Source organism: Lepidochelys kempii, chromosome 1 (genome assembly GCF_965140265.1).
Source record: "Lepidochelys kempii isolate rLepKem1 chromosome 1, rLepKem1.hap2, whole genome shotgun sequence".
Lineage (NCBI taxonomy): Eukaryota > Metazoa > Chordata > Testudines > Cheloniidae > Lepidochelys > Lepidochelys kempii.
In genome coordinates this window covers 186,570,033-186,578,567 of record NC_133256.1, presented here as the reverse complement: position 1 = coordinate 186,578,567, position 8,535 = coordinate 186,570,033, and the positions used below count along the sequence as shown (strand labels likewise).

The following is an 8,535-nucleotide window of genomic DNA, read 5'->3' as shown; positions in this document are numbered from 1 at the left end:
TATCCACAAGTGAATTTATGCAATTTAGAAGAAAATCACCCCCAAATAAACAGAACCTACCAACCCAATGCAAATGTTTGTATAGTACTTCTTGTTTTATTATCTCCCTAAGGTGACACACACCATGATAAACTATGACTGACCCCTCTTAATATTATTCGTTACTGGTAATTTTCCTCTTTGTAGGAGTTTCCTCTATGTATCTTACAGATACGCCCAAAGATTCAGAAAAAACACCCTTAGTGCACGGTGCCCAAAGTAATGTGAGAGGTTTAAAATCATTTAGCATGATTTTAATGTCAGTTAATGAAGGGTACAGTTACAAATAATGTGAAAATAAAAATGTTTCTTCTAGGGGATCTCTTTATTGGACTCCTGATTCAAGTCCATATTTCATTGGGATCGCATGGTTTTGAAAACTCCTAAGACATACACCCGTCATCCATTTGTAGAACTTGTGACAGATACCTTTTCTACTCCCCGTCCCTCAGAAGGGTGAGTTAAGTTTGAACCAGAACCTTTTCATTTAAAGCTACCAATTATTTTAGGGCTGTTTCTTCTTCCACCTTTTACAGCAATGCTTATCGTGGAAGCAAAAGACCACTCTGACTGTGGTGGCAACATTTATCCCTGGGATAACTCCAGTGAAGTTACTATACTACTGCAGGGATGAATGTGGTCCTGAGTTCTTAGCTAAGGCTTCATTCCTGCTCCTGTCGAAGTCAATGTCAAAACCCCAAACTACTTTAGTAGTACAGAATACATCATGGACATTACTACTGAGATTGAAAGCCTATTAAATTAGCAAAAATATGGCCTGATTCTGACAGGTGCTGTGCATCTTCAACTCCTATTGACTTCAATAGGACTGGCAGGCACTCTGCACCTCTGAAAATCATGTGTAGTTTGCGGAAGCACAAAACTACTTTGCAAATACTCCAATGCAGCAAGGAAAAAAGGTCTTAAAAGGTTGGTTTTTTTTTAAAAAAAAGTGATACTGAAAATCTGGATGTGAGACTACATTTACTAATTGGCAAAGGAGTATCATCTAGTAAAGCAACTTTAATTTGGTCAAAGATGGCGAAAATTCTGCTTCATCTAATTTTGTCTTCAAGATTATTTTTAAAATATGCTATTTCCATTTAGAGAAAATATGCAGAAAACATAGTTGTTCCCCTCAAAAAGTTAGTTTTGATTTTGACATGGAAGGTAGCAGTCTTTCTAGTTGTGTTTGGTACATTTTCTCAGGATAGTCTAAATTCTGTGTATTAGGCTTTAAACATGTATGAATCCAAAGGGGTTTTTAATCTCGTCTTTGCTGTAAAATTAGGTTATACATGATTAAATATGACTGCTCATCATAGTTTGCTGTTCTAGCATAGCCATAAAATGTGTTGACGTATGTGTATATATATATATATATATAAATATATATTTGATAACAGACACTTTAGGCAATATATAAACAGCCATGTCAAAACTTAAAAGATAGATGACATCTAAAGTTGCAGTATAATCAGACTTGAAAAATACTTTACAAGTAAACAATGGCCTCTGCACAGATCTTTATCAATACTCTGAAAGCCACCTCTTTAGAAAGTTGCCAGCTAATACTTGTGTTTTGGCACTGCTTCCTTTCTCCTTAGAGATACATTTGACTATTGAGAACTACCTGTATCTAAATCACCTTTCTTCCCATATAAAAGTGGCCCTTGGGTATTGTACCTTTAAGTTGTGCCATTCAGTGATTCTGAACATTGAAAAATGTGCGGGTGTAATACTGCAAACAGCAAGTGAGATCCAACATTTCTGAGAGACAGAACATTTCACAGCTGGCACAGTTATTTTCCTCTTGGGACTGCCTCACCATTTCAAATTACTTTTCTTCATGTAATATGCCTCGCACACATGTTCCAAATGTATTTTGGTTTCTCTCAAGTTATAGCAGTGTTGTGGAAATAACTGTGAAATAGAAAGTTTAAAATACTGAGCTTCAATCCCAAGAAGAACGTGGGAACCTACGTACTTTACATCAGAGGTGAAATAGTTCATATTTACTTGAAGGTGGTATTATTTTCCTTATTTTTAAATCTACTATTATGAAGATACGATGTTACATGTAAATTTTCATGTGCTGGCATGCCTACAAATTAAGTGTAATAGACTGCTCAGCTCTCAAAACTAGGGCATTTTTAAGGTGAATTGCATTACATATGCCATCTATTTGAAGAACGAATATGGGGTTTGGCAAAGCTACCTGCTGAGCAACATAATAAGATTTTTGTACAAAGTACAAGTTACTGATTATTATTGTATTTTATTTTTCTATGATTTCCTAAGAGGCATTATCAGGTCTTACAGATGGGGTAAGCCTGTTTATTAAGATATTTATTAGCAAATAAAAGTTATAGTACTGGTGGTTATTTCTGAGTTCATGCTTTTTGTTTTACCTTAACTTACGCATATGATACACAGTAAAACTTCTCATATGTGACGAGGCAAAAAAATCAATTGCTTATCACAGAGTGTTGTACCAATCAAAGTGGATCACATTGTATTCTAATTTTTGGGATGCTTTAGGTAGTCTTTTACAGCAGGAGGGTTCCTAATCAGTGTGGACTCTTATATACATGTCACTGTAGATTCCGTGCTCTGATAAATGTCTTCACAAAATGCACATGCAATTGATAATGTTGTTAAAGAACTATACATACTGTGATAATCCCCAAACTGCAGATCCCTGCAGTCACAAGAATCCGATCCCATATACATAATAACACTGTCTCCTTCAAAAGAAACACTGTTTATCTGAATCGGAACACGTTTTAAATTTGTTATTAAAGCTCTGTAGTTTTGTTCAATCCCCATAAACTGGGTCTCTGAGCATTGGTCTTCACTGAAAAATGCTACTGTACTTGCAGCTCCTTCTCTGAAATGGCAGTAAAAACTTGACTTTCCAGTCGCACATGGCGGCAGGTTTCTAACACACATTAGTTATTGTTGTTTTATTATTCACGTAATGTGAATTATACATTGTACTTTACAACAGGAAAAAAATGCTAAACGAAATACTTAATCCCAGACCCAAAAAGTTTAAAAACTAAAAGTATAAGCAGGCTTTTTCTTCATAATGCCTTAACTGCAGTACAAAACTAAATAGAGAGATGTGGTTAATAGTAGTGGAATGCTGGATTTCTGGAGTTAAAACCTTCTGTCCTTACTTGGGAAAAGCTCCCTCAGTAAGGACTGCAAGATTTGGCCTACAAGGCATAAAGTATAAAGTGAGTTTTGCATTTGGTTCTGACTGTAGTGAGACCTTTGGTCATTCATATCACTTGAGTGAGTTCAAGAATCTAGGTTCAGTTCTTGGTTACTGACTAACTTTAATCTGAAAAATAGGAAACAAAAAAATTTCTCTTACACTGAGACTTATTTCACATGCTGAGTAATTTCCATACTGTTGCCAACTCTTGCAGTTTTGTTACGAGATTCATAACAGTTGGTGTTTTTCTTAAAGCCTCAGCTTCTTGAGTCAAGTGATTTTGGGAGAATCTCAGCTTTCATAAAAAGAAAGAAATGTTTAGGCACTACTGAAATACATATACTAAATAATATCCTTCCATTGCTATGTCTAGCACAATCAATCTACATCCTTCTAGAACTCTATTCACCATAGTAGATAGAGCTTAAATGGTTTAAGACTTCATCCACCATTATGTGCTACAGTTTGTCTTCTTAGGAACTTGGGTTCCCATCATCACATCCCCCAGTGCTCTGCTCTCTGTACTAGGCTCTCTACTGATGAAACAAAAAGAAAAGAAGTACTTGTGGTACCTTAGAGACTAACCAATTTATTTTAGCATTAGTCTCTAAGGTGCCACAAGTACTCCTTTTCTTATTGCGAATACAGACTAACACGGCTGTTACTCTGATACTGATGAAACAGTTCAACTAAAAGTTCTTCCTTTTACATCCAAAGCCTACTGCTTGGTCCTTCTCCAACCATAAGCTTCCATAACAGCTGTGTGTTCCACTGGAACCATGGAAATTTTGACTAGGGAAGTGAAAATGAGTGTGGGAAAGAACTTTTACAGGTGCCTCCTGCAGACTTTGGAATTCACTCACATCAGAGATTAAAAATGACCACAGCCCTTGCCAGGTTCAGAAATAAATGCACAACTTGTATAATTGATTTCCCTTTCCCTCAGTAATGGCTGAATACTCACACCAGATCCGTTTTTCCTGCAGGCCAGGGAAGGATAGACGGGGTACACCTGCCCTGATTTTAAACATCTGAAACGTGCAGATATTACAGCTCTATCAGCTATCTGAGCAGCTAGAGTTTTTGCTTTGTTGATCCTCAGTTTAGCCTCTCTGTGTGATCTTGGGTAAATCACGTAATCTCTCTGTGCCTCAGTTTCCACAATAACGATAGCCTTAAAATGGCATATTTGGAGGCGGATTTTGAAACCCCTCCCAGTCAAGTATTGGTTCTGATCTGAGTTGTTGCAGGCTTTTTGGTGCGTGGAGGTGGGGAAGGGAAGGGCTGTCGCCAGCGGCACCATTTCTGAAAAAATCAGGCGATGGCGTGGTGGAAGCTGGCTTTCCCGATGCCCGTGTCCACAGTCGGGCACGGTGTGGAAGACGTAATGGAGCACAGGGGGCAAACCAAGCTTTGGGAGGGGGGAGCCACTGCCCTCCTTTCCCCAGGCCTGTCTCTCCTGCTTAAGGCGGACGATGAACCTGACACCAGCAGCAGCCCCCGGGCTGGGAGCTGCTGCGGCAGGGCCGGGGTCGCTGGGATGCATCTTGCGCGGCGCGGCTCACGACCTACAGGCCCCCAGCGCCTCGCCGCAGCGGCCGGGGGGAGGAGGGGGAATTGGCGGAGGGGGCGGAGCTAACGCCGGACGGGGCGGAGTTGCCGGATGGCGGATCGGAGAAGGGGGCGGAGCTTATGCCGGGCGAGCAGGAGGAGGGGGCGGGGCTACACGTGTGGGGATTGGAAGAGGGTGGAGTAAAGGGGCTTGTGGGAGGAAGGGCGGGGTCGCGTCAGGGTCGCGCGCGCTGGCGGCGTGGTCTCCTAGGCAACGGCGCAGGCGGCGGTTGCTGGTTGGGTGGGGCTCCGGTGGGCTCCAGCAGCCCCCCCCACCCCTCCCGCGAGCGGGTGGCGAGGCCTCGGTGCAGGGCGAAGCGCGGTAGGGGTGAGACAGAACCGAGCTCCCGGCCTAGGGGCGGGGCGGGGCGGGGCAGGAGGCTGCTGGGCGCGGCCTGGGCGGGGGGTGGCCCCGTTCCTCCCCCCGGTCAGCTCTTTGCCCGCCCCGGCCGGAGCCGGTCCCGCGCCGCTTGTTGCGGGGGCCGGTTTCTCCCCCCCCCCCCGCCCGCGCGGCAAAGCGCGAACAGAGGGGTCCTGCCCTGGTGCGCTGAGCGGCGCTGGCCTCTGCCCCGGTCCCTGCGCAGGGTGCGGGGCGGGTGCGTTGCCCTCTCCGAGCGACTGCCAGTAAAATTCCTTGTTTTCACACGACTGTCTGAAAATTTTCCTGCTTAGTTTCTTCCTGAAGATTAAGTTAACTGCTCTCATTTCTCTTCCCTTTTTCTCTTTAGCTAAGGGGAGGGCAGGTCGGAGGGTGAAGGGCAGGTGTCTGGGAGCACATTTTTCTGTGTTTTATGTTCTTTGATAAAATTATAAAGTGTTATTTATGGAATGCTGCTAGAAAAAATGGCCTCGGTTTGAAACTGGGTGGGTATAAAGATCTCATTGAGGATTAAAAAGAAAAGGAGTACTTGTGGCACCTTAGAGACTAACCAATTTATTTGAGCATAAGCTTTCGTGAGCTACAGTTAGCTACGGCTAACTAATTGGTTAGTCTCTAAGGTGCCACAAGTACTCCTTTTCTTTTTGCAAATACAGACTAACACGGCTGTTACTCTGAAACCTGTCATTGAGGATTGTGTACTTCATGTCCACTTGTTTGCTTTAGCGGGATAGCAAATAAAGTTTTAAGCAGTTCAGAGATTGCTTGAGAATATGCTCACCTGGCATCTAAGACTTCTGAGTCTTCTGAAGCCCCTCTCTCCTTTGTGTCATCACTCTGCATGTTTCCTGCCTACGTGGACCAGTGGGCTTAAGCAAGGATATGGGATCTGCTTCTAAGACATTGATAGTGTCTTTCTCCTTTGTGCCTGGGGCTGTAGCCTTTCGCTGCCAGTACCATCAAGTTCCCCCAGCTATTGAGGTATACTGCTAGGACTCTTTCCATGAATTAGCCTGTAAGTGCTTTATTGAAACACACACACACACAACGCTGTCTTTCAAACAAACTGGCTTAATGTTTTGTCCGTATTATTTTTCCTCCCAAAAAATACTAGCTTCCTAGATTTTGGGCACTAACAGCATTTTTTCTGTGTCCTACATATCTTGCAATTGATTGACCTTCTTAAAACAGTAACATTTTTTCTTTCTCCTTTGGTGAAATTAAAACCTTTGTTAACCCAGCCTTGCAGAAACCTGTCTGCTGCTGTAAAGGCTGGCACCCAGTCCCCACTGTTGGCATTTAAATAATCCTAATCTCATTTTAGAAGTTTATACCTAATATTAAGCAATAGCATGATTATTCTGTTAAACAATAATATTTATAATAAAATAGTTGTTGCCACAATAGAGCAGCCCAGATGAAATCACTAAAAAAAAAAGTGAAGGTCCCAACAGCAATGTTAATTCAGCAGCATTGCATATATGTAGTATATTCTGTACCTGTATTTTCTTGTTCAATATGTTCTTTGATTAATATTCATGTTTATATACTTCACCATTAAATATGCCTGATGTGTGTAATGAGGATGAGTTAATGTTGGTGTTGAAAATTTGATGTGTCACGCTCTTAAAAATACATAAACATACAGTATAACTTCTGTGTTACATTAAAGTCACTATTGTAGGTTTTAGTAAAGTTAAGTTTTCAGTTTTCTAGAACATCAGTGTGTACCTTTATAGTATTTGTGTTCTTTGCTCATTCTATCACCATCGGAGTGACTCTTTTTTATCATCAAACTATCACAAGTGACCAAGTCAGCTTTGTCATTGTACTTTACTATAGAATTTTCAACAGAAAGTATCTTTCCTCTTTGGCTACTCTTTCAGAATACAGACAAATCTCTTGTGCAGACAACAAAACGGCATGTTTTGGAGAACATGATTCTGGTCAGGTTCATTTTGACAAAGTACAAGCTTTATGGTTGTATCCAGAAATGTAAAAAGCTTTTATTTTATCAAACAGAATCAAAAAGAGCTAGAAGAAAAATGAAAATTAAACAGTTATGGCAGTTCATTGACAAACTCCTATTTGTAAAAGAAATACTACCAATAGCAAATAAGTTAAACTACTTCAGTAGCAACTTAATTAAGGCACATGCTGTTGAACATATAGCTACACAATATAGTAGTAGAATTCCCGAAGCAGAGTGTTTCAGACACAGTACATCATAGAAATTATAAATCTGTTCTAAGTAGACTTTCTACTACATCCACTTCTTGCCATGCGTACTTTAAGCTAATGTGGTGGGTAAAATAACTGTAATTTTCTTTTAAATGTGTTTAGAATAATTTAATATTTAAATGTTCGATCTTGGTTTTCATATTGTAAGGTATTTTTGAGCTAATGGGACTGAATAGTCTTTATCAGCTTTCCTTTCCTCTTTCTCCCAGCCTCCAGAAAGTTTCTTGGTAATCTGAATTCACCGACAGTGTCTGGAACTGAGTTGTGTATAGTTCTGTTCTCTATACAAGGTGAAATTTTTTTTCCTCCTGAAAATTCTTTTGGCATTATGTATGTTTTATTAGAGTGCCACAGACATTCAGTGTCAATTATCACATGTTGAAATTATTCCCTGATTGTAGCTTTCAAGGACTGCCAGTTCTTAGTTTTCTATATACAGTATGTCCAAGCAGATGCTGTAAGAGAATTCACAACACAAGCGCCTTTTAGTCCCCCTACTGCTGAACAAAGACAGTTTCTGGGCCTAAGTAACAATTTGTCTTCCCTCTGACAAGTAGCAGTGTGTTTATATTGTCTGGCTACATCTCTGACTAATCCGTCATAATCAGTTTCTGTTTACAGTTAACTATTTCCTAATGTACAGTTCTTAATACCAACATTGATAACTCATTTCAGTTATGGTTTCAATTAATCATACTTTATTTACAGTTTTGGTTTCAATAACCTTACAGTAGGTGTGTGAAAAGGCAAATGTTGTTTTGCAAAATTACACCATGAAGATTTTATGATGTAAATTGTGATGACTGGCTGGACTTCTGATAGTTTAAAATATTATATAAATGTCATTGGTGAAGTTTAGTAAAAGATAATGAAGTGTTAGTCTTGTTGGCATTTGTATCACTAGAACACTTTGACTAATGATTCATTGGCTAGCAATACTGACAAGGACATTGGCTACTTATAACACTGTCTATATAAGCACAATCTACTTTTGTGTCAGGCTTCTTCCCAGTAATCAGCTTACACTCTGTTTACTTTCAGT

The 8,535-nt window shown here is 40.3% G+C and overlaps 1 protein-coding gene across 8 annotated transcripts in view; it reads left to right on the top strand.

Annotated features, from left to right (window-relative positions):
* Nucleotides 1-5,052: 5,052 nt before the first annotated feature.
* ARL6 (ARF like GTPase 6) overlaps nt 5,053-8,535 on the top strand; it is a 36,913-nt gene continuing 33,430 nt past the window's right edge. The window contains exons 1-3 of one of the 8 annotated variants that reach the window (XM_073305129.1): nt 5,053-5,195; nt 6,118-6,233; nt 7,703-7,783. The gene's annotated coding sequence lies outside the window, so the exon portion shown is untranslated. Of the gene's footprint in view, nt 5,202-5,908; nt 6,268-7,702; nt 7,784-8,535 lie in introns of those variants that run through there. The other 7 variants (XM_073305108.1, XM_073305137.1, XM_073305117.1 and 4 more) reach the window with 7 other exon arrangements.